This window comes from Elaeis guineensis, chromosome 1 (assembly GCF_000442705.2).
Source record: "Elaeis guineensis isolate ETL-2024a chromosome 1, EG11, whole genome shotgun sequence".
Classification (NCBI taxonomy): domain Eukaryota; kingdom Viridiplantae; phylum Streptophyta; class Magnoliopsida; order Arecales; family Arecaceae; genus Elaeis; species Elaeis guineensis.
Genome location: NC_025993.2, coordinates 22,468,023 through 22,494,841, shown reverse-complemented (window position 1 = coordinate 22,494,841; position 26,819 = coordinate 22,468,023). Strand labels below are relative to the sequence as shown.

At 46.9% G+C, this 26,819-nt stretch overlaps 1 pseudogene; it reads right to left on the bottom strand.

Annotated features, from left to right (window-relative positions):
* Positions 1–5,381: 5,381 nt before the first annotated feature.
* Positions 5,382–25,756, bottom strand: LOC105034639 (uncharacterized; annotated as a pseudogene).
* Between the last annotated feature and the right edge of the window lie 1,063 nt (positions 25,757–26,819).

Sequence of the window (26,819 nt, the reverse complement as noted above, 5' to 3'; positions counted from 1 at the left end):
TTATTTTTTATTTATACTCTTGATTTATGATCCGATCAAAAAGAACGAAGATATTTCTCAACTCGTTCAGCTCGAATATCTCCAAAAAAATTAGAAGAAGATGAAACAATTGTGAAAGTAAGGCTAATTAGATCCTCTTTTCTTTCATCAATAATTTAAAACCAATGTATACAATCTTGATTTATAATGGTGAGGTTCATCCTTGCTTAACTCGAATTGCATTCCTTTTTTTAGTTCTAATAGAACTCTTTTTTCTAAAATAGGCATGGTTAGTCAAAATAAATTTGAAAAGCTAAAATCACTACAAAAAATTTGACTATTAGCGATGCCAAAATGTCGCTAATAGTCCTTTTGCCGTCGCTAATATTATTAGCAACGATGCTCCGTCGCTAATTGATGGTCAGAACAATCCTAGTCGCTAATTACCACTATGAGCAACGGACATTTTAGCCGCTGCTAATAACAACTATTAGCGACGGTATTTGTGACGACTAAACTCTGTTGCTATTTATTTTTTATTTTTAAATTAAATTTAAAAAAATAAAAAAAATTTAGCGACGATAATTTTGTCACTAATGCCGTCACTAATAAATATTAGCGATAGCTAAAGCCATCGATAATAGTTAATTTTATTTTTTTAAAAATTTATAATTATATTTTTTAAAATCTATTTTAATTAATCACAATCAGTTATGCTTTCTAACACCTGTTATAATAAAAATCCAGAGATAATATGACAATCATAAATTATATTATATTAAAAATATAAATTATATAATTTTACAAGCAGTATCAAAAAAAGAAATATAATACATCAAAATAAAAAAAATGAAGTCTGATCCTCCTCGTCGTCCTCCTCTTCCTCTCTAGTAGTTGGTAGGTGAGAGCTGGATGTCCTAGCATTCTAAAATGAAAAAAATAAAATATTATTAATAAGTTTCGATATAGAGGTATATCTTTCGATACAGAGGCGTATCTTTCGATACACTCCTCTGATTCTTGAATAAATTATTCTTGCATGTTCTATTCGATGATACGAAGCTATAGACATCCCCGACCTATCAATTGGATGGTTAGATTGAATTTTTAGCCTCCAGATCTCCTTCTCCGACTTAAGTATAAATATGTGAAGCTTCTAAATATGAAAACTTAAAACAAATAAAAGAGTTACTAATAGAATTATCTGATGTGATGGTTGAGACAACGAGCCCAGCTGGTTAAGCAACTGTACGAGTCTCGAAGAATCTCTACAATCGTATCATGGATGGCATCCCAGAAGCTCTAAGGTCGCTGGCTCAGAAGCCTCTACATGACCTCATCTACATGTGCATCGCTCCAAGTCTGAGACATCTAGGCTGAAGTCTGTGAGGAAGTCGAAGAGTATCAAGCTGCAGAAGGGTCTAAGCTGTGGCCAAATCCTATAACCCGCCTCCTACTCACCCCTCTGGTGACCTTGAGCCATCCCTCAAGGTCAAGGAGGGGCTGAGTGGACGGATCATTGCTGTGCCGCATGATGACGTACTCTGCATAATCCATCTTCACAGTTCAGAAATACATTAGTTCTAATATATATATATATATATATCAGATCCTATAACAACTAAATAAATACAGTTCGAAATTCTTACTGCGATCCATCGTGACCTAGAGTCTAAGTAATCACCAATCCTCGACTGGTGTGTGGCCTCCCACAATAGTAGCTGGCCTAGTGGATGACCCAGCTTTCGTATCTATCATAAATAAATAATAAAATTAAATTAATTAAAACATACATATAAGAGTTTTTATAGTTCTAGTGAAGAGTTTTGGTATAGATTTCTTACCAGTCTATCGACCACAAGATGTATGCCAATAGAGCTGCTCTGTGCCTGATCAGACCCTACTGGGCGGCCTGGTTTCGTCGGACCCTCTACCATCTATTGGAGTACTCCTCGCTGCTTTACTGATCGTAGAAGGCCTCCCATACATCCGTCTATATCCAGTGATCCCTATAAGACCTCTAGTCCGATGGTGATTGAGAATCAAAAGCTCAATGATAGATTGCTTGAGGCTATAGAGGCCATCTCGGAACCTTCATGTGGCCACCTCATCGAAGGTCTAATGGCCAGCCTCCTTATCCTGGGGAGTCCAAAATCGATAGTACTCTTGCAAGATAAAATCGAAGAGTATATTAATAAGTAGAATACAAATGTACCATGAATTTAAAAATTAAATATTTCTGACTTATCCGAAACATCTCTAAGGCTACATCACGAGCTCCAAACAGCCAACTGGAGAACTCGTTCACTAGTCAAAATTCAAGCCAAGCCTAAGGCCTAAAGAAATGCTCCTCCGACCGCCATCGAAGTAGATAAGTAGGCTAGAGCCGATCCACTGGTGATGGCCCGGCCTCGAACCCCTGCCATTGAAGGCAGTAGGCTACTCTTGCTAGAGAGCTTCTCGGATTCCATCTCTCGAGAATAATATTAATTTTAATAATATTATTAATAATATTATTAATTTAATAATATTAATTAAATAATATAATTAAATAAAATATTTATTTAATTAAATAAATTACTACCTAATTAATTAATTAATTATGTAATTAAAATTAATTAATATATTAAAATAAAAGATTTTTAGCGATGGTGACAGCACCATCGCTAATACTCATGGTGCGACGGTGCAAGTCCAACGGCGCAATGCTCTAGTGGTTGGGCACTCCGAAAGAGGGAGGTGGACCTGCAAGTCCGGTTCGACGAGGGAGAGGCAGGAGGAGAATAGGGAGGCGGCTAGCAGTTTGATCTGGAAAGGGGAGGGGTGGGGAGAGAAGAGGAAGGCCATTGCCAGTCCAGTCCGGCAAAAGGAGGGGTAGGAGGAAAAGAGGGAGGCAGTAGGGGTCCTGATCCGACAAGGGAAGGGGCGAGGGCAGAACTGGGAGGTGGCACATGGGGGGTCCAATCCAGCAAAGAGAGAAGGGGGAGGTGGTGGGGTGCCCAATCTGGCAAGGAGAGGTGCGGGGGGAGAATGAGGAGACAGCAGGGGGGCCAATCTAGCAAGGGGAGTGGTGAGGGCCCAATTCGGCATGGGCAGCAGCGGGGGTGCCGATCCGACAAGGGGAGCAACAGGGGAGAAGGGGGATGCAGCGGGGGCCTTAATCCGGCAAGGAGAGCGGCGGGGGGAGAACGGGGAGGTGGCGGGGGCCCGATCCGACAAGGGGAGTGGCAGAGGGGCCGATCCGACAAGGGGAGCAACGGGAGGAGGCGGCAAGGGGCTCGATCCGGCACGGAGAGGGGTGGGGAAAGAATGGGGAGGCGGCGAGGGGCCCGATCCAATCAAGGGGAGTAGTGGGGGGAGAAAGGGGAGGCGGTTGATGGGAAGAAGGGGGGAGCTCGGGGAAGACGAAGAATTGGGGGTGGGGGAAAATGAGGGTGTGCGGGAAAGGGAGGTGGGAGAAAATGAGGGCACACGCGGGAAAGGAAATAGCCAGGAAGGGGAAAAGCTATTAGCGACAGCAATATGCCATTACTAATAATAAAGACCCATCGCTAATAATCAAATAAAAAAAAAATTTCTAAGCAACAGAATTTGCCATCGCTAAAAGTCAAATTTACCATCGCTGAAATATTTTTTGCGATGGCAAAATCTATCGTCGCTAATAAAAATAAATCCATTGCTAATACTCCTAGGCCAAATAAAAAAATTATTTTTTATTAGCGATAGAATTTTCAACGTTAAAATCCAAATATGCCGTTGCTAATAATTTTTTTATTAGTGATGAATTTTTTTTTCTCCCATCGGTGCATTATTTGTGACTATTAGCGACAATAAAAGGCCGTCGCTAATGCTGTCGTAAATATATATCGACGGCAATATTTCATTTCCAAAAACTAATAGCCCTTGCTAGTACTATTATCAGAAAAAAATATTTTTTCAAAATTTTTTAAATATTTTTTTCAAAATTATTATTGATAGCAAATCTTTCCATCGCTAATAGCTATCGATAATTAATTAATTTAATTATAATTATAATCAAAATATTTTTAAAAATTTTTAAAATTTTTAAATTAATTTAATAGTATTAGCCACTACTAATTTTTTTTATTCTTTTTTTGGTGGTTAAAGACTATTATTAGCGATGGCTTTATTTTCCGTTGCTAATACCATCACTAATATTCCAAGTTCTTGTAGTGAATCCTTCGAAAGTTAGATTTCGACTTTTACATCAACTACCTCAAGCTTTTGTAGCTCTACTTGATTTTTTTTGGATTAAAAGATACATCTTGTCAAAATCTTATCTAAAAAAGAAACTTTTGATTTGAACAATCCATTTAAAGGCCCAAAAAAGAAATTTGGATCTCATTGCTTGGGATGCTATGCCATAGATCTCAATAAGTTATTCAATATTTTTTTTAAAAAAAAAATCATCTTAATCAAGCATCATATGATTAAGTTATGACGTCCATAATGTTATCTTGCAACTCAACTTTTGAATATAATGAATCCCGCTCGAGGACCCTATCCATTGTCATCCATAGCAGTCAAAGTAATCTATATTGAGTCTCAGAATTCTCCTGAATCAGTCCAACTAGAGATGGTAGTGTTAGTGGATGGTAGCTCATTATTTTATTTATCTCCAAGAGTTGGGAAAAATAGTATTTAATTTTTCTTTGAAAGAGTGGAGGCTAGTTTATGGAATATAATTCATATTATGTTTTATTAGCATTCTTATTTGATGATATTTATGAAGTATGTTTCTGATGAACGTTGTTTAGCTTTGATTTTTTTGGTTTTTTAGGGTTAATAATGGTTGTTTGCCATCAAAGCTATTTTGGTTGGGTTTAGTAGAAGCTTTGAATTCAATTCACCGCCTTCGTAAGTGAAAAATTAAATTTCCTTTGGTGATGAATTATCAATGGTAGCATAGTATAATTCCCCACGTTGCAGGAAATTTTTAAATTCAAGTTTGTTTTGAATTCCTTTCCAACTTGTAGTTGTGCAGGCATAAGATTTATACAATGCACAGAATTGTCGTAGTCTCATGGTCAGGGGTCAATTTCAATTGCTCTCCCTATCTAGATGACATGGGTCGTTCCAGGTGATAAGTTTGACGCAGGGTCTCAAGGTTCATAATCATTGCTTAGAAGAATCCGGAACAAAGTTTTTGAAAGCTATACGGCCATATAATATCAGAGAAAATGGAATAGGATATAATTTAGTATCATCATCACGGCCTGCAATTGATTGTCAAAAATCAAATGCATGATATAATCGTTCAAAGAAAACAAAAAACTATATCAATCTTGATTGCATTGAAGATTTCAAAAAACTACGTTGAACAGAAGCTTGCTTTGCTTTTTTACAAAATACCAAAAGAGTCTTGCTGCATGCGGTTTATCTCACCTGCGACGCCGCTGCATGCGGTTTCTCTTATGGGCCGCCATTAATATTCTTTCAGTCAAGGAGTCCACGTAACCATCCATTATACTGCGAATGTGCAGCCCAGTGTGATGACATGACAAAAAGGCAATGCAACCCCAGAAGCCAGCCGCAAATGATGCTGCAAGTATTGCAAAGAAGATGGCATCATCCTCCACATTACTATCTTCTTGGTTTTCTTCTACTTGGGGAGGCATAATTGGGGTTGAGGCAGATGTGCAGGTCTTCTCCAGTGGCGGCCCATGTAATCTAACATTACCTTCATAGCTACTCTTGTCGAATGTGCCAAATTGGTCTTTGAAATCCGGTGTACGTCCAGAAAAGTTATTGTAAGCAATTGAGAAGACCTCCAAGAACTTGAGTTGAGTCAATTGCCGGGGTATTGTACCACTCAACTGATTGTATGATAGGTCCAAGCTCTTAATCTGATTGAGTTTTGAGAAAGTTTCAGGGATTGGACCTATTAGCTGATTGCATGATATATTCAATTGTACAAGCTCATCTAGATTTCCAATTTCAGGTGGGATGCTTCCTGTCAACTTATTTGCAGACAAATCAATTCCAGACATCAAAAGCAAATGATCTGTTGAGTAGGCATATAAGTTGCCTTTGGTGATGATGTCCACCATCATTATGTTATATAAGAAAACATCCCCACCCGAATAAAGGGATGACTGAATACCAATGACAACAACCTCAGACAAATCTTCCTGAAAGATTGTTTTGCGAAAGGTCCAGAATGCATAAAGACTGTAGCTTGAATAACTCAAGTGGTATTGAGCCTTCAAGTGAATTTCCACTAAGAACAAGAATCTCCAAAGACATATTTTCTCCTATCTGTCTTGGCAGTTTACCTGAAAGCTGGTTATTGCTGGCATCCAATGCTTTAAGGGATGAAATATTGAAATAACTACTTGGAACTTTTCCTGTTAAAGCATTCCCGGCAAGACTGATCCACGCGAATTGGAAGCAAGGGGGTAATGACCCGAAGAAGCTATTATTGGATAAGTCTAACAATTGAAGATATGTTAGATTACATAAATGAGATGGTATTTGGCCATGGAATTGATTTCCTGCAAGGTTAAGGATCTCCATATATGAATCAACTCCTATACTCTCTGGAATTGTACCCGACAATTGGTTATTTTGGACTTCCAATGTCAATAATTGCCGGTAGTCTGACAAATTGCTTGGAAACGTTCCAGTAAAGTTGTTGTTGGAAAGCTTCAAGAGCCTCAGTTCAATGCAATCAATCATCAGGCTATTTGGTACTGCACCGGACAAATTATTATTGGACAAATCCAACATTTGCAAATTACTCATGTTACCCAATGATGAAGGGATATTTCCAATTAGATAATTGGAGGATAAATTTAGGGCCGCCATATTTGGAAATATTGTGCCGAGGTCTGTAGGAATCGATCCACTGGGGAAATTCATAGAGAGATCAACTGTCGATATGCTTGTATTCAGAAGATTCGGAAAATGAAATGCACCCACTATTGAGTTATTTATCAAGTTGAGATATGTTAGTACGATTAGATTTTCGAGCAACCAATTTGGAAATTTTCCTATCAAGTTACTGTCGGAAAGATCTAGAAATTGTAAGTTGGATTGAGAAGCAAGAAAAGCTGGTGCTGCAAGGATGTTCGCATCAAGGTTACAATGGGACAACATAAGGGTCTGTAGCTGGAAGGGGGGAACAAACTTCCCACTGTCAAGATGTATAAATAACTCCTCATTGTTTGACAAGTCGATATATTCTAGCCTTGAAAGATTACCAAACCAGAAAAATGAGAAATGTCCATCAAATAGGTTGTGAGAAAGATCTAGATGCTGAAGTGAAACAAGACCTGCAAAGACGCATGCAGGAATATTACCCTTCATCAGGTTATTAGAAAGATCTAAATATTGAAGAGAAACTAGTTTCTGCAGAGATAAAGGAAGACTTTCATCGAGTTGGTTGCCATAGAGATCCAACTCACGTAGGTTCTGCAGTCTACCGAGCACTGCAAAAAAGGGAAGAAAATTAAAAAAGGAATAAAACCTTTTGCTCATAATATGAACAAGGCTAGGAAACTTGTGACTCAATTCTTGTTTACTCCTAATTTTTTGACTTCAGTTAGTCAACTTGGTGACTCAGGTGAGTCAAGCAAGCTAAGTAAATACTATAAATGAAATACAAAAATAAAATAAATAAAAAAATGTTAACGCTGCCCAATGATCAAGGAAGGTAATATTTGAAAATTATGATGAAATATTATCCATTTAAAATTTATATGCTCCACTCGTTGATTCTAGAAAACTTTAAAAGTAACGATATGCATGATGTGAACTTAGCATAAATGCCTGATATGAATTAAGACTCATTTTAACTTCCTAAGCCAACTTAGAAATATCATATGATTTAAATTAGGGAATGTGAATTTAATGAGTTTTCTAATTTGACCAAGTTAGCTGAGTCAAGATAGACTTCGGCCAAACATAGCTTAGACTAGGAAAATGGTTCCGCTTGGCCAAGCCATCAGTCAACTTGCATAGGGCTTTTTTTTTATCTTGAATATGGAGAAATGTCTAAGCTCAAAAGAAAAAAAAGGTGTTGGGTGGATGTCTGGCCAGGACACCACCTCCCAAGATCCTTTCAGTACCACGTGATGCAACAGGAAGAAAGAAGAAACAAAACTAAAAGAAAAACAATCAAAACGTGGATCAGCCACAAAAGGGCTCGCCTCCACGGGGCATGCAAACTTCACTATGAAAAGAAAATTTTACAAGAGGAGACCTCACCCTCAACCCTCGTACACCCAATTCTCTCTCACCTGAAGTTCCCCTTACAAAAGCTCTCTCTCTCTTGGAGACCCCCCTGAACCCCTGAAGAGCCTGGCGACCGCTGTCCAGGAGCCTGGCGACCGCGACAAATACGTTGGAAACGCCCATGCGGTCCACAGGACGCGCCGTGGACCACCTGGTCCACGGTGGATCGGGGCAAGGGTCAAGCAGGCTGCTGGCCTGGGCCGGCCCGCGCGCGCGGGCCTGGGCCGCGCGCCTGGCTGGGCCGGGCGCCCGGTTGGGCCGCGCGCCTGCCTGGGCCGCGCGCCCGGCTGGGCCGCGGGCCCCCGCCCGCGCGGGCCTGGGTCGTGCGTCCCGCACAGGCCTGGGTCGCGCATCCCGCGTGCCGCCGCCTGCGGCCACGCCGCTGCCGCCCGCTGCCGGTCGTCGGCGGTCCTCCACCGCCTCGATTCTCGTGCCGACTTCAAAAGCTCGTATCTCCTCCATCCGAGCTCCGTTTCGGGTGATCTTGGTCTCGTTGGACTTCATTTTTCACCGCGAACCTCGCTGTGGGCTCAATATGGGCTGAATCTCGAGATGTCAAATCCTAACAATCTCCACCTCGACTCGATATTCGACCTCCTCCAAACTCCGAGAGCTTCTGGATCTCTGTGCCCCGATACCCTGGGGCAATCGCCTGCTGATCATGGATGGGCAAACATGGAAGTTGAGCCAGGCTGCTCGATCCCATCTCCGTCGTATGCTGTGCTCCTCCTGACCTGAGACCTGCTCGGGGCATCATCCTGCGGCAATAGGAATCTCACCTTGCGACGTCGCCTCTCGTCCTCCCGAGTCTCCTGTCTCGTACCCGATCCGCCTCCTGGAGCTCCACCTCGCTCTGGGCTCCACCTGGCTCCCGAAGCTCCACCTCGCACTGGGCTCCCTGTCAGGTAATAATGTCCTCTGCTCCCCTTCTTCCCCTCCAGCACAATCCTATCGCCGTGTAGCACCCTCAGGATTCCTCCACCAGCTACCGTCCTGTAGCCTCTCGAATCCAGTCTGCTAAGTGAGATAAGATTCCACCTGAAATCGGGTATGTATCGGACCTCCCCCAATCTCCTCACTGCACCGTCATGTGTCCTCCAGCTGACCGTCCCAATGCCTCTGATCGCATAGCTCAATCCATTCGGCAGATATATAGTGCTCTCACTGTTCTCCAGGGAGTCAAACTGCTCCTCTCTGTAACACACATGATAGGGGCATGCAGAATCTAATATCCACTATTGGGAAGAAGTAGATACCTCGTCAGATATCTCAAAGACATCTCCATCTAAATGCTGTCGGCCGTCGCTACAGCAGCCACCGTCCGATTTTTAAGTTGAGGGCAATCTCTGGCTAGATGCCCCAACTCTTCACACCGGTAACATCTGGTTTTGCTCGTCCCTCTTGGACTTAGACCGCCCTCGTTACGATCTCCTGTCGCTCCGTCTACCGCCTCCTGCACCTCCAGAAGCCACCAAAGCTGAGCTATCGCCACCTGAGCTCGAAGCTGGGTTCTCCCTCTTGAGAACCTCATTCTGGAGTATCGTCGTGGTGACCTCGTCCATCTTGATAGTGCTCTTCCCCACTAGAAGAGCAGTCACCAAGGACTCGTACGAAGAGGGAAGCGACGCTAGCAAAACCAGTGCCCTGGTCTTCTCCTCAACGTTCTCGCCAACGCTGAAAAGGTCGGTGAGGATCTTCTGGAAGTGGCTCAGATGCTCCTGCACGCTCTGTCCCTCAGTCATCCGCAGTTGGTAAAACTGCCTCCAGAGGAAAAGAGTGTTGGTGAGAGACTTCGCCATGTACAACTCCTCGAGCTTCGACAACAGCACCATCGGGGAAGTCTCGCTCAGCACATGGATCACCACCTCATCCGCCAGGTACATGCGGATGGTACTCACCGCCTGCATCTGTAGCCATTTTCAATCCTGCACCTCCATGGTGGTCGACTTCTCATCGCACAAGAGAGCATCGATCAACCCCTGTTGGATGAGCACGTCCTTCACCCTTGCCTGCCACAAGGAGAAATTGCTCTTACCATCGAACTTGTTGATCTCCATCTTGATTGTTCCTATTTTCTCCATCTTCAGTCTTGCTCACCACCACTGCAATCTGCATCCTTGTACCGCTTTGCTCTGATAGCACTTGTTGGGTGGATGTCTGGCCAGGACACCACCTCCCAAGATCCTTTCAGTACCACGCGATGCAGCAGGAAGAAAGAAGAAACAAAACTAAAAGAAAAACAATCAAAATACGTGGATCAACCACAAAAGGGCTCGCCTCCACGGGGCATGCAAACTTCACTAAGAAAAGAAAATTTTACAAGAGGAGACCTCACCCTCAACCCTCGTACACCCAATTCTCTCTCACCTGAAGTTCCCCTCACAAAAGCTCTCTCTCTCTTGGAGACCCCCCTGAACCCCTGAAGAGCCTGGCGACCGCTGTCCAGGAGCCTCCTCCTCCTTCTCTCACAGCACGTCCGCCTCTCTCTCTCTCCAATCAAGTTCGTACGGCTCTGTATGGCGAGAAACCCGAGCACACCCTTCTCTGTTCGTCTCAGGCCCTTTTAAAGGGTTAAACAAAGCTTAAAACATGATTAGAGAGGGATTAGGAGTCCTAAACAAAGCCAAAAAACCCCCTGAACCATCGGATCAAGACCGGGATCTCTCTGGGCCATCCGATCATGCTCCGGTCCATAGAATAGTACCGTGGACCGTGAGAAATGCGTGGGAAATGCCCACGCGGTCCACAGGCCGCGCCGTGGACCACCCGGTCCACGGTGGACCGGGGCAAGGGGGCCAGCAGGCCGCTGGCCTGGGCCACGCCTGCGTGCGGGCCTGCGTGCACCTGGGCCGCACGCCCGGCTGGGCCGCGTGCCCCGCTGGGCCACGTGCCCGGCTGGGCCGCGCGCCTGCCTGGGCCGCGCGCCCGCCTGGGCCGCGGGCCCCCGCCCGTGCGGGCCTGGGTCACGTGTCCCGCGCGGGCCTGGGTCGCGCGTCCCGCGCGTCGCCACCTGCGGCCACGCCGCTGCCGCCTGTCGCCGGCGGTCCTCCACTGCCTTGATTCTCGTGCCGACTTCAAAAGCTCGTATCTCCTCCATCCGAGCTCCGTTTCGGATGATCTTGGTCTCGTTGGACTCCGTTTTTCGCCGTGAACCTCGCTGTGGGCTCAATGTGAGCTGAATCTCGAGACATCAAATCCTAACAAAAGGAATATGGTAAATTCTTAGTCAAATGAATAAAAATTATACCTTGTGAAGGCACTGAACCCGTTGGATTATTTTGGAACAAATATAAGAAATTAAGGGAGGATAAATTTCCCAAAGCTATGGTATCGCTACTGTGAGCTGATTTTCTCCAAGATTAAGCAATCTAAGCTTGTGCAATCCTAGCAGGCTTGGAATATAGAGTAATAGACGTAAACCAATAAGACAATATATAAACCATTATATTCAAGTTGTTAATGTGGTCTTATGACAAAAATAATTGCAGATGATCTGGTAAGTTACTACCTTCTCTATTAAGTGCGTATGCAGCATGTTGCCTTCAAGATTTATGACATTGAGAGATGACAAATTTTTGAAAGATAATGAAATAGTTCCAGTGAGATCATTCAAGCTGAGATCAAGGAGTTTCAACTTTCTAAATCCTGATATGTCTGTCAAATATAAAGTTTTCAAAGCAAGAGAATGTTAAGTTAAAAATATTTACAACAAGATGATGGGAAAATATGAATAGGCTAAAAAAATTAGAAAAACAAGTTGGATGAGGACAAGGCTGACGTAAACTAAGAAGATAACATAAACCATTATACTTAATATGTTCATGATCTTGTGAAAGAGAAATAATTGCAGCCCATAAATTATTACCTCCCATATCAAGTGTGCCCATTAGCATGTTGGCTCCTCAATTCAGGACACTAGCTCCTAGATTCAGGACATTGAGTGAAGAAAAATTTTTAAGAGATAATAGAATAGTTCCCCTGAGTCTGTTATCGAAGAGATCAAGGATTTTCAACTTTCTCAATCCTGATATAGCTATCAAATATAAAGTTTTCAAAGGAAGAGAATCTAAATGAGAAATATTTACAACAAGAGAATAGAACATATGACTAGGCTGAAAAATGTAGAGAAACAAGTTCAATGAAGGAGCAGCTATATAACATAAACTAAAAAGACAATATATAAACTATAATCAATATGTTAATGGTCTCATGATACAGAAATGGTTGCATATGATTTTGTAAATTATTACCTTCCACATTAAGTGTGCCATTTAACAAGTTTTCTTCTAGATGCAAGACACTAAGTGAAGATAGATTTTTGAAAGATAATAGAATATTTTCAGTGAGCCTATTATAGCCGAGATCAAGGATTTTCAACTTTTTCAATTCTAACATATCTGTCAAATACAAAGTTTCTAAAGAAAATGAATTCAAATGAAATATTTATGACAAGATGATAGAAAATATGAATAGAATAAAAGAAATTGGAAAAATAAGTTGGATGAGGGCAAGACTGACCTATTTGTGATAATGATCCTGCAATTTGATTGTAGGACAAGTTAAGCTGTTGAAGCTCATGAAAGGAGGAAAAATGGTGAAATTCAATTGCCAATCCTAAAGTTGATCATATTCTACAAGGCTTGATAGTATGAGCTTTGACACTTGTTGTGTGCTGTTGTTGCAGCTCACTCTCTCCCAAAGGAAATAGTCTCTCACTCTTCCCCATGTCGGTAGTGAAGAGTTGTTGTAGTGAAGGAGAGAAGATGTGAGTTTTAACAAAGCTTCATTGCAATATCCGAATCCAAATTTAAACCCACCGCACAATTCTTAAAGCAATGGAAAGGAGAAAAAAAATAATAAAGATTTCCATGAGGCCAGCATGTGCTCTGCATGTGCTGGCAAGCCTATAATCACCATGGACATAAGAACATGCAGAAGAACTCCCAAGGAGTTCTTCACTGATTGTAAATCTTAATCGACTCAAAAACAAAGTAGAATTAAACTCTAAATTCCTCCCTATTCATGATCTATTTAAAGGCCCTAATTCCTCTGATTTCTCCTCATCGAAAATCATCAAAGCTTGCTGCTATTCTTTCCTTCTTTTCCTCTTGATTGCTGGCAGCTTAGTTTTGTCTTGGCCTCCAAAAATCAGATCAAATCCCTTCAAAAATCAGGTAAATCTCTTCTCTCTTACACTCTCAATCTTTTAGGGGTTGTTGGGTATAAAATACCCACAGCCGAAACCCTCGGCGGAATCGGCAACGGCACAGCTCCGTCCGGACTCCTACGGGAGCCGGGCTCCGCCGCCGACATCAGAACAGCTCCACCCGGGCTCCTACGGGAGCCCGGCTCCACCGCCGACATCAGAACAGCCCCGCCCGGACTCCTACGGGAGCCGGGCTCCACCGCCGACATCAGAACAGCTCCGCCCGGACTCCTACGGGAGCCGGGCTCCGCCATCGACAGCAGAACAGCTCCGCCCGGACTCCTACGGGAGCCGGGCTCCGCCTCCGACATCAACTACTGCACAGCTCCGCCCGGACTCCTACGGAAGCCGGGCTCCATCCTCAACGTCAACTGCTGGTAAGCTGTCCGGACTCCTACGGGAGCCGACCTTCGCCTTTAACTTTGATTGCAGGAAGACTCCGCTCAGACTCCTACGGGAGCCGGGCTCCGCCACCGACAGCAGAACAGATCCGCCCGGACTCCTACGGGAGCCGGGCTCCGCCTTCGATATCAACAGCAGCTCAGCTCTGCCCGGACTCCTACGGGAGCCGGGCTCCGCCTTCGACTTCCAGCAGCTCAGCTCCGCCCGGACTCCTACGGGAGCCGGGCTCCGCCTTCGACTTCCAGCAGCTCAGCTCCGCCCGGGCTCCTACGGGAGCCGGGCTCCGCCTTCGACTTCCAGCAGCTCAGCTCCGCCCGGGGTCCTACGAGAGCCGGGCTCCGCCTTCGACTTCGAGCAGCTCAGCTTCGCCCGGACTCCTACGGGAGCCGGGCTCCGCCTTCGACTTCCAGTAGCTCAGCTCCGCCCGGGCTCCTACGGGAGCCGGGCTCCGCCTTCGATATCAACAGCAGCTCAGCTCCGCCCGGACTCCTACGGGAGCCGGGCTCCATCTTCGACTTCCAGCAGCTCAGCTCCGCCCGGACTCCTACGGGAGCCGGGCTCCGCCTTCGACTTCCAGCAGCTCAGCTCCGCCCGGGCTCCTACGGGAGCCGGGCTCCGCCTTCGACTTCCAGCAGCTTAGCTCCGCCAGGGCTCCTACGGGAGCCGGGCTCCGCCTTCGACTTCGAGCAGCTCGGCTTCGCCCGGGCTCCTACGGGAGCCGGACTTCATCTCTAACTTTGGTTGCAGAATGCTCCGCCCGGACTCCTACGGGAGCCGGGTTCCGCTTTCAGTATCCACTGCAGGTAAGCTCCGTCCGGACTCCTACGGGAGCCGGACTCCACCTACGACCCCAACCGAAAGGAGGACCCTTCCCAGACTTCTACAGAGGTCGGACTCCGACCGCTGCCGAGCCTCGATCAACAGATCCGCGCCCCTTGGCAGATCACAATAACAACCATGATCCTGTTCCACTTCCTGTAGTGGATTCCGCACGGCTCCATTACTCTCTGACAGGCTGTGTCAACGGCCATGATTTTGCTCCGCTCCCTGCGGCAGATGTTGCACGATCCCACTACTCGCTGACAGCTAGCGGCAACGGACGCCGCTCCACTACCTGCAACAGGCCCTACGTGGCAGGCTATGACAATAGCCACGGGTCTACCCCACTACCTTTCACAATAAATTCCCCTGACCATGGGCGGCTCACTACCAGACGGTTACAAACGTCGTCATCAATCCGTTGCCTCCTCCGCCTATAAAAGGGGGACCCAGATACATTATTCTTTAAGCTCATTTTCTTATCTCAAAACTCTGCTAAATTCTCCGTTCGAGCACTCCATTCTTGTTGAGCCAGAGAACTGACTTGAGCGTCGGAGGGTCTTGCCGGAGCAACCCCACCTCCGGTTTAGACTTCCCTTGCAGGTCCCGGCGGCGACCGCGGCTTCCCCGACTCCAGCTTCTCCGGCGCAAGCAGATTTTTGCACCAACAGGATGGCGCTAGAGGAAGGGGCTGTGTCTTCGCAGCACCCTTGTTCTTAAACGAGCGCTCAACGGATCCGCTTCCGGCCATCTTTTCCGGTGCCCAATCCTCCTTCCCTCGTCTGATGCCCTCTCACGAGGTCTCTGCACAACTGCCTCCGGCTATGGTCGCCGATAAAGGGTGGCCGGATGACCGGTCTCCGTCGGATTCCGTTAACATTATCTCGGGGGAATCCCGGCGGGAAGCAATCAACACATCAGCTGCATCTCTCAAGCGGCAAAAAGTTGAAGAACCCATAGCCTTCACTGAAGAAGACGCCCAGGGAGTCCAATTCCCTCATGACGACGCGATCGTAGTTTCCTTGAACATAGCAAATTACGACATCCGTCGTATTCTCATCGACAACGGGAGTTCGGCCGACATCTTGTTCTACAACGCCTTTTCAAGAATGGCCACTCTTGGCGATCATCTAAGGCCGATTTGCTCCCCCTTAATAGGGTTTACTGGTGACGCCGTTCCGATAGAGGGAATGATAGCTCTAACTGTGACCGCGGGTCAGCATCCAAAGCAGTCCAGAGCCCTGATGAATTTCCTGGTGGTAAAGGCGCCGTCTGCCTACAATGTGATTCTTGGCCGACCCGACCTCAATGCCCTCAGAGCTGTTGTTTCAACCTACCATTTGAAATTGAAGTTCCCCACCAACCAGGGGATCGGAGAGGTCTGGGGAGACCAAGCACTGGCCAGGCATTGCTACAACATTGCCTTGCAAAGAAGCGATCAAGCGGACCCCTGTCCGGTCGATGGATTGGATACCCGCGATGACCTCGCTGAAGAGAGGGGCGGACCAATTGAAGATTTAATACCTATCCCTCTGAATGATGGGAACACAGAGCATGTGGTGTTAATTGGCTCCAACCTGGGGGAGGAGGTGCGGATGCATCTTGTGGATTTCCTCCGAAGGAATGCGGACGTTTTCGCATGGGTCCCAGCGGATATACCGGGGATCGACACAGAAGTCATGGAACATCATCTGGCGATCGACCCTAAACATCGGCCGATAAAAGAAAAAATCCAGAGTCATGCCCCGGAGAGGCAGAAGGCAATAGCCGAGGAAGTGGATAAGCTTCTCAAGGCCAGATTTATCAAGGAAGTCAATTATCCTGAGTGGATCTCCAATGTTGTCTTGGTCAAGAAAGCAAACGGCAAGTGGAGGATGTGTATCGACTTCAAAAAGCTGAATAAGGCATGCCCAAAGGACAGCTACCCTCTTCCCAGGATCGATCAACTGGTGGATGCCACCTCGGGCCATGAGCTCCTCACTTTTATGGACGCGTTCTCCGGCTATAACCAGATTAGAATGGCATCGGAAGATGAAGAAAAGACAGCTTTTATCACTAATCGCGACCTCTACTGCTACAGGATTATGCCGTTCGGCCTCAAGAACGCGGGCGCAACCTATCAGCGACTGGTGAACAAAATCTTCAAGGAGCAGATCGGCCGAAACATGGAGGTTTACGTGGACGATATGCTCATGAAAAGTAGGTCTTCCAGAAATCATGTCGCCGACCTCGAGGAAACCTTTGGCGCTCTTCGAAAGTACAGAATGAAGCTGAATCCGACCAAATACGCTTTTGGGATAACCTCAAGGAAGTTCCTGGGCTTCATGGTATCGGGGTGCGGGATTGAGGCCAATCCGGAGAAAATTTGCGCCATCCAAAATATGACCGCTCCAAGGTCGATCAAGGAGGTTCAGTGCCTCACGGGGAGGATTGCGGCCCTTAATCGCTTTGTCGCGAGGTCGGCCGAACGATGTTTGCCCTTCTTTCAAACTCTCAAGCAGCCGAAGAATTTCTGTTGGACCTCTGAATGCCAACAGGCATTCAAAGAATTAAAAGGCTACCTTAGCTCACCCCCACTGCTGGCGAAGCCCGAACCTGGGGAGGAATTATTTTTGTACCTGGCAGTCTCTCCCACAGCCCTCGCAGCCGTCCTTGTCAAAGAAGAAATGAAAGTCCAGCGGCCGGTCTACTACATTAGCCGTGCGCTGAGGGACGCCGAGACCAGATATACTAAATTAGAAAAACTGACCTACGCCTTGTTGATTGCAGCTCGGAGACTCCGATCTTACTTTCAAGGGCACACGGTGACACTACTCACCGATCAACCGATCAAGGTGATTTTGCACCAAGCTGATACCTCTGGAAGAATGGCAAAATGGGCAATCGAGCTCACAGAATTCGACATCAACTACAAACCTAGACCAGCAATAAAGGCCCAAATATTGGCAGATTTCATAGTAGAATGCACCATCCCCGAGGAGGCCGAACCTGAGCAAAGCAAAGTTGACGACCTGAAGGCTCGACCGAACCCCCCCAACGAAGAAGCCAGCCCCTCTGATTGCTTTTGGACCCTCCATGTGGACGGATCTTCCAACATGGCAGGTGCAGATGCGGGACTAATCTTGGTTAGTCCGGAGGGGGTCGTCGCAGAGTACGCCCTGCGTTTCGAGTTCCCCGCAACGAACAATGGAGCGGAGTATGAAGCTCTGATCGCAGGATTAAGGGTCGCCAAAGAGCTTAGAATAGGTCAACTCCGGGTGCACAGCGACTCCCAACTTGTGGTGGGGCAAGTCAGCGGAAGCTATGAAGCACGGGAGGACAGTATGGCCAAATATCTTGAGAAAGTGAAGGAGTTCACCCCCGCCTTTAGCAGTTTTGACATCAGGCAAATTCCAAGGTTGGAGAATACCAGAGCCGATCTTCTCTCCAAACTGGCGACATCGGCTCCGACCGAATTGCCCAAAGGTGTCCTCTTTGAAGTTTTAAAACATCCGAGTACGGAAGAACCGCGGTCCGTAATGGGGATCGATCACGAGCCCAGCTGGGTCGACCCACTGACAACCTATCTTAAAGATGGGATCCTCCCCCAGGACGCGAAAGAGGCCCGAAAGCTCCGAAATCAAGCCTCCCGGTACATCCTTTATGAGGGCAAATTATACAAAAGATCATACTCCTTGCCCCTCTTAAGGTGTCTTCGGCCCTCAGAAGCTGACTACGCTTTATGGGAGGTACACGAGGGAGCTTGCGGAAGCCATTTGGGTGCCAGATCTTTATCCCACAAGCTACTCCGCCAAGGGTATTACTGGCCAATAATGCATCATGATTCGATCGAATATGTCAAGAAATGTGATCGATGCCAGAGATACGCCAACGTCCAGAGATAACCCGCCACCGAGCTCACGCCCTTGAGTGTCCCATGGCCTTTTGCACAGTGGGGGATGGATATTCTTGGCCCCTTTCCCATGGCATCCGGTCAAAGGAAGTTTCTCCTTGTAGCGATTGACTACTTCACCAAATGGGTCGAGGCTGAGCCACTAGCAAAAATCACAGAAGCGAAAGTGCATAATTTTGTCTGAAAATCAATCGTATGCAGGTTCGGTTTGCCTAGAACCCTAATCACTGATAATGGACGGCAATTCGCGGGAGCCAGATTTGCTGAATTCTGTGAAGATCTAAACATCTCCCACAACTTCACATCAGTGGCCCATCCTCAGGCAAACGGCGAAGCTGAGGTAACTAACAGAATCCTTTTGCAGGAAATTAAGACAAGGCTTGAAAGAGCGAAAGGAACTTGGGCGGACGAGCTTTATCATGTGCTATGGGCGTACCGAACTACCCAGAGGTTGCCTACAGGGGAGACTCCCTTTGCTTTAGCCTTTGGTACGGAAGCCGTCATCCCGATCGAGCTTAAACTCCCGTCGGCATGAGTCGTGGCATTCGACGAACCCCAAAATGCACAAAGTCTCAGGGCCAACCTCGACCTGCTGGAAGAAAGGCGGGAGATTGCTCAGGTTCGGATGGCAGCCTACAGACAGAAAGTTGCCCGGTATTACAACGCCCGAGTCAAGAACAAGGCATTTAAAGCAGGAGATCTAGTGCTCCGACGAGCTACTGTCTCGCAACCACAGAGCCAGGGGAAACTTGCCCCGAACTGGGAGGGACCTTACGAGGTTAAGGAAGTAGTTCGGCCCAGAACTTATTATCTTAAGGAGCTCGGAGGAGCCGACCTCCCGCGACCATGGAACTCAAAAAACTTACGGATGTACTACCAGTAATTTCGTCCTAATCAAAAAATACGTGTCCATATGTCTTGGGACAATTCAAGCAAACTGTATCAAAAATAAGAGGGCAACCTCTTAAAGTCGAAGGCCCGGTTCTTTTAGACCGGATGGGGGGAGAGGCCTTACAACGCCCATATGTGCCCCCACAGCCCTGTTAGGGACAGGAGGAGAACCTCGCCCTAACTTGAGCAAAGTCAAAGGCCCGATTCTTTTAGACCGGATGGGGGGAGAGGCCTTACAACGCCCATATGTGCCCCCACAGCCCTGTTAGGGATAGGAGGAGAACCTCGTCCTAACTTGAGCAAAGTCAAAGGCCCGGTTCTTTTAGACCGGATGGGGGGAGAGGCCTTACAACGCCCATATGTGCCCCCACAGCCCTGTTAGGGACAGGAGGAGAACCTCGTCCTAACTTGAGCAAAGTCAAAGGCTCGGTTCTTTTAGACCGGATGGGGGGAGAGGCATTACAATGCCCATATGTGCCCCCACAGCCCTGTTAGGGACAGGAGGAGAACCTCGCCCTAACTTGAGCAAAGTCAAAGGCCCGGTTCTCTTAGACCGGATGGGGGGAGAGGCCTTACAATGCCCATATGTGCCCCCACAGCCCTGTTAGGGACAGGAGGAGAACCTCGCCCTAACTTGAGCAAAGTCGAAGGCCCGGTTCTTTTAGACCGGATGGGGGAGAGACCCCACAACGCCCTAAAGCGCCCCCACAAGCCAGGCTAATAACGCGAGGAGGACCTCATGCCGGCCCGAGCAAAACGAAAGGCCCAGACTCCTACGGGAGCCGGGTCCCAGCGACAAAGAAGACTTCACCCGGACTCCTACGGGAGCCGGGTTCCGCTCTCAGTATCAGCCGCTGGTAAGCTCCGTCCGGACTCCTACGGGAGCCGGACTTCATCTTTAACTTTGATCGCAGAGGACCCCGCCCGGACTCCTACGGGAGCCGGGGAATGCCTCCAACATCAGTTGCAGAACAGCTCCGAGGGAAACGAAAGGTTCCACCCGGACTCCTACGGGAGCCGGGCTCCATCGACGACATCAGCTACGGGACAATCACGCCCGGACTTCTACGGAAGCCGAACTTTGCCTAGGACTTTGGTCGCAGGAAAATGAAAGCTTTGCCCTGGCCCCTACGAGAACCAGGCTACTCCAACTTCAGGAGGACTTCTCCGCTCGGACTCCCAAGGGAGCCGGACTCAGCTCCGACTTCAACAGAGAAGAAACCCAAGCAAAAAGGAAAGCAAACAGTGCTCGAAGGCAACGGAAGCCTGGACCCCCAAATTCAAGCCCTAGGGGGGACTTCGGGCCCGAAGGGCCCCAAGCGAACCTGCAGCCGCCAACAGAATCACAATTGGGTATCTTCGAACGGCGTAAGAACTGAAAAAGTAGCTCGGCAAACGATAACCCCACTGAAGAGGCCGCCGACGACCTTGGGACGACGTGACACAGACAAGGAAAGAAAAATGAAGAAGTTCGACAGACAACTATTTAACGCGAGATGCAAACGAGATACCAAAATCTCTTTTTCATTTAACAAAAGTATACGTTACAGGACCCGGTGGGTCAGAAAAAAGAGAGAAAAAGAAGATGCACGTCATTACAAGTCTCGCAAGCACGGTTCGGGCAGGACGAACCGGAGGCCGCTACGAACTCCTCTCTCCATCTCTATCCTTCTCCGTCGCGTTCTCCAGTGCGTGTAACAGCTCTCGCCCCATCTCGCCTCATTCTGTTTCCGAAGTCCCAACCCTGACGGGAAAGGGGTGGGATAGATCTCCGGAGACGGTAAGGGCAACGGCGGCAGTAGCGAAGACCTGTTTCAAGAAGAACCGGAGTCACCTCGGAAGCGGTAGCGACGCCAGAGATGTGCCTCATCTCCGAACGCCCCACAACAGCCGCCACCCAAATTGCTCCGGCAAGGTCGGCATGCGCTACTTCCACCGTCCCCACAATAAGTTCTACTGCCCCACCGTCGACGCCGACCGCCTCTGGTCTCTCGGCCCCGACGGCGTCAAGGATCCCGTCATGGCTTATGACGACTGCTCTGCCCTCTTGACCGGTATCACCCCGCCTTGCTACTTCAAAATTCGCGGGCAGAATAGCTTCACCAACAGCCCCCGCTATTAAACCCCTGTTGTTGAAGGAATTCTTCCTCGGGCCCCCTTTAAAATGACAGAGATTCTCACTAGCCGCCATTCTCCTTCTCACCTTCCTCCAAACCCTAAAAATCCCCTCAAGAACAGCCTCCAGAGTAGAGGACATGGTGTGGGAACCCTCAGAGAAGGATTTGGGGGCTAAAGGAGACAAGGACTGGTACGAGGGAGGCAAGACTCTCGGGGGAAAGAAAAGCGCCAGGATAAGGCCATGAAAGGACTGAGGGGTTTAAATAGCAGACGGATCCTGGCGCAGTTATGGCGGCGTGTATTCCTGGGCCAGCTGGTGTGTGCCACGTGTCACGCTTATCCGCTTCATTGCTATCGAGGGTTGATCGCTCGCAAATTCCCATGGCATGGCGCTTGGGATCGCGCTCCAACGGGGGTTCCGAAAAGACTCTTCAGGTCACCTTCACCAAAAAGCGGGCTCTGACGTACGCACATTAAGTGCCAAAATATCTGGAGGCGGCAGTGCGCAGGATTCGAAGGGACGGTTCCGACTGTACCCATCTTTCTCTCTGTGTACTTCCTTCGCTTGAAATTCAAACTCGAAAGTAGAGGGACTGGTGTTGGGTATAAAATACCCACAGCCGAAACCCTCGGCGGAATCGGCAACGGCACAGCTTCGCCCGGACTCCTACGGGAGCCGGGCTCCACCACCGACATCAGAACAGCTCCACCCGGGCTCCTACGGGAGCCGGGCTCCGCCGCCGACATCAGAACAGCCCCGCCCGGACTCCTACGGGAGCCGGGCTCCGCCGCCGACATCAGAACAGCTCCGCCCAGACTCCTATGGGAGCCGGGCTCCACCATCGACAGCAGAACAGCTCTGCCCGGACTCCTATGGGAGCCGGGCTCCGCCTCCGACATCAACTGCTGCACAGCTCCGCCCGGACTCCTATGGGAGCCGGGCTCCGTCCTCAACGTCAACTGCTGGTAAGCTGTCCGGACTCCTACGGGAGCCGACCTTCGCCTTTAACTTTGATTGCAGGAAGACTCCGCTCAAACTCCTACGAGAGCCGGGCTCCGCCGCCGACAGCAGAACAGATCCGCCCGGACTCCTACGGGAGCCGGGCTCCGCCTTCGATATCAACAGCAGCTCAGCTCCGCCCGGACTCCTACGGGAGCCGGGCTCCGCCTTCGACTTCCAGCAGCTCAGCTCCGCCCGGACTCCTACGGGAGCCGGGCTCCACCTTCGACTTCCAGCAGCTCAGCTCCGCCCGGACTCCTACGGGAGTCGGGCTCCGCCTTCGACTTCCAGCAGCTCAGCTCCGCCTGGGCTCCTACGGGAGCCGGGCACCACCTTCGATATCAACAGCAGCTCAGCTCCGCCCGGACTCCTACGGGAGCCGGGCTCCGCCTTCGACTTCCAGCAGCTCAGCTCCGCCCGGACTCCTACGGGAGCCGGGCTCCACCTTCGACTTCCAGCAGCTCAGCTCCGCCCGGGCTCCTACGGGAGTCAGGCTCCGCCTTCGACTTCCAGCAGCTCAGCTCCGCCCGGGCTCCTACGGGAGCCGGGCTCCGCCTTCGACTTCGAGCAGCTCGGCTCCGCCCGGGCTCCTACGGGAGCCGGACTTCATCTCTAACTTTGGTTGCAGAATGCTCCGCCCGGACTCCTACGGGAGCCGGGTTTCGCTTTCAGTATCCACTGCAGGTAAGCTCCGTCTGGACTCCTACGGGAGCCGGACTCCACCTACGACCCCAATCGAAAGGAGGACCCTTCCCAGACTTCTACAGAGGCCGGACTCCGACCGCTGCCGAGCCTCGATCAACAGATCCGCGCCCCTTGGCAGATCACAATAACAACCATGATCCTGTTCCACTTCCTGTAGCAGATTCCGCGCGGCTCCATTACTCTCTGACAGGCTGTGTCAACGGCCACGATTCTGCTCCGCTCCCTGCGGCAGGTGCTGCACGATCCCACTACTCGCTGACAGCTAGCGGCAACGGACGTTGCTCCACTACCTGCAACAGGCCCTACGTGGCAGGCTATGACAATAGCCACGGGTCTACCCCACTACCTTTCACAATAAATTCCCTTGACCATGGGCGGCCCACTACCAAACGGTTACAAACGTCGCCATCAATCCGTTGCCTCCTCCGCCTATAAAAGGGGGACCCAGATACGTTATTCTTTAAGCTCATTTTCTTATCTCAAAACTCTGCTAAATTCTCCGTTCGAGCACTCCATTCTTGTTGAGGTAGAGAACTGACTTGAGCGTCGGAGGGTCTTGCCGGAGCAACCCCACCTCCGGTTTAGACTTCCTTTGCAGGTCCCGGCGGCGACCGCGGCTTCCCCGACTCCAGCTTCTCCGGTGCAAGCAGATTTTTGCACCAACAGGGGTTTTAATCTTGAATTTTTGTGGAATTTTTTGCTGAAAAATTATTTGAAAATCACTATTTTCTGGATCCCCTATTTTTCTTATTTTGTTTTGATTTTCCATCATGGTTTGGCTGTCGTCGGTCGCCAGACCCGGTAGCTCGACGTCGCCAAGGACTGCCCCATGGTTGAAGTGGTGGTCGGCTGGGGGGGGAGGCCTCTTAGTTCGAAAACAAGGGGGAGGAAGACCTCCCCTGTTTCATGAAGGAAGAAAAGGAAGAGAAGAGGATGCACAGGTCCTCTCTTCCCGTGAAGAAAAAAAAGAAAAGGAAAGAAAAGAAAAAAAGATAAATAAATAATAAAAAAATAACATAGTTTCTCTCTCTTCTCTCACTCCCTTCAATCTAAACCCTTGCTTTCTCTCTCTAGAATGTTGGACTTTTTCTCTTTATTTTCTCTCTAAAATTTTCTCTCTCTCAATGAATTTCTCTTTTGAAGTTATTTTTCTAAGATTAGCCCAGTGAAAGGCTTGCTTTTAATGATTTTGATCGAGTTTAGTGAAGGATCTGATCCTAAGTAAAATTTTGATTTGATATTTATTTAAATTTAATTTTGAATTAAAATTAATATAAGAATATAATTTTGAATAATAGGTACTAAAGAATCTCCTAAAAGTTAATCAATTTGTTCATTTAGTGGTCTGTGAAAGGTAAGTAATGAATTATCTTCTCGAGATATTTTATATTTATTTTAAAAATAAATAATTATTCTTTGAATTATGTATGATTTATGAAAATATGTTTGAACAAAAGGTGATTCTGAAATACTATGATTTATTGATTATGCATATATTCAGTGAAAATTATGATATGGTATGATACAAAAGTATTTTAATCTAGATAAAATTTATGCTCTCATCCTAATTATATTTCGATGGGCTCCGCTAATAGGGATTATACATTGGTACTTAATAGACCCTGTCAGTAGAGGTTATGCGCTGGTATTTAGTGGATCCTGCCAATGGAGGTTGTGCGCTGGTACTCAATGGATCCTGTTAGTAGAGATTGTGTGCTGGTATTTAATGGACCCTGTCAGTGGAGATAGTGTGCTGGCATACAATGGATCCTGCCAATAGGGGTTAAACATTGGTCATAGTCGAGGCTGTTGAGTTATGAGTATTTTGATTCAAATTAAATTTATGATTATATTGTATATAAATATTTGAAAAGATTGGATTTACAATATTAAATTAGCATGAAATATATTTTATGTTTATTCACAGTATTATTCTTGAATATTATAAAATATCTAAAATATCTAGTTGAAATATTTGTTACTTACTGGACTGTCTAGCTTATTACCTCTCTTTTTATTTTTTTCATATTCAGATAATTAATTGTGAGCATGGAAATAATGTTGGGACAGAGCTTTTAGAGGCAAGATTTAGCATTGTCAACTTCATTGAACTTAGATCTATTATTTTATTTTTAGTGAAACTTTATTAGATGTAAGATATTTTATTTAGTTATTTGAATTAAAATTGAATAATAATTATTTAAATTTTATTTCACTGTGATGTATTGATATCATGATGAGATGCCTTGCATGCTTGTAGAGAGTTCTTTATAAGTATGCGGCGGTTGCCATGACCTCTGACTCGCGATCTCAGGTCGAGGGCATAATATTCATACTCCTCCAAAGGGCATCCAAAGTTGGGGCTGCAATTGCATAGGACTACAATCAATGAAGTCCATAATAAATTTGTTAGCCTTGAGCAGGAGACAAAGTGGTAGCAATTCCTCATAGTAAAGTGAAGATTGTAAGATAACCATCTGATGTACATTTGCTTCACGTCTCATGCTTGCTTAATTCGTATAAAAGCATAGGGGCATGGAAGTCTGGGTATGCGATCAAGTCTTCCATTCAATTCCAAGTCTTCCATGTTGTTTTCTGGAAAGAGATTGGACGTGGTCCCCTACCTAAAGTAATTATTAAATTGAATGAGTGAAGACTAATATATTGAGTGGGAGAATGTACAAGTGGGAATAAAATAAAGAATGAAAAAACAAGTGTGGAAAAAAAAAATCTAAGACAGGAGAGCATCTCTGGAGAAGAGAGCATCATAGGTACAATGCGGGGAACAATTAATTCAGATCTAGAATACACTCATTAAGGAGAAAAAAGTTTTGTGATAGAAACTTCATCTTATACCTTTCCAAATGCACCTACAAAGTGTACAACAAACGAGTCCAAGTCTACATGGAAGAAAAGCACTCATCATGACCCACATAGGACTTTTCTTTTGGAGAAAAGCTATTGGGAGCTTTCCACTCCTGACCAAAAGTTTTTCCAAAATGGAATAGACTCTCGAACAAGGATGGCTTACCAACTGTGGACTCTAGATGTCTATAAAACAACTAGTCCATCTTTAACTATAATTCAAGAGGATTAATATTTGAATGTACCATATGAAGGTCAGTGAAGAGACCAAAATCAAGTGTCTAACTTGGTGCCAGTATAAGTTAGTCAAAGTGAGCCTTAGACTAAACAAAACTAGGTTTCATCTTTTAGTGTTGGACTTGTCGAATTTTTGTTGTGGAATTGAAAACATATTCTACGAAAAAAAGTGTTCTTTTTTCTTAATGGAGCATGAGATGTTTTCTAAAGGGAAGAGAGAGGTGTGTCTTAACAAAAAAAGCAAACCGAAAAAAAGATTGGATGTCAGAGAGGGGAGGTGTCTTCTAAGCCCTTTGGGTGAGAGGCTTTTCAACTTTCTTTTCTTTATCCTTTTGTGGCATTCTCTAAAGTGCCATGAGGGCAAAGCTGAGTTCTTTTAAACAAATATAATTTTGCTCTCTCTAACATTTTCTTCTCTTCTACGATTATCTTTTATATTTTTTATTGAT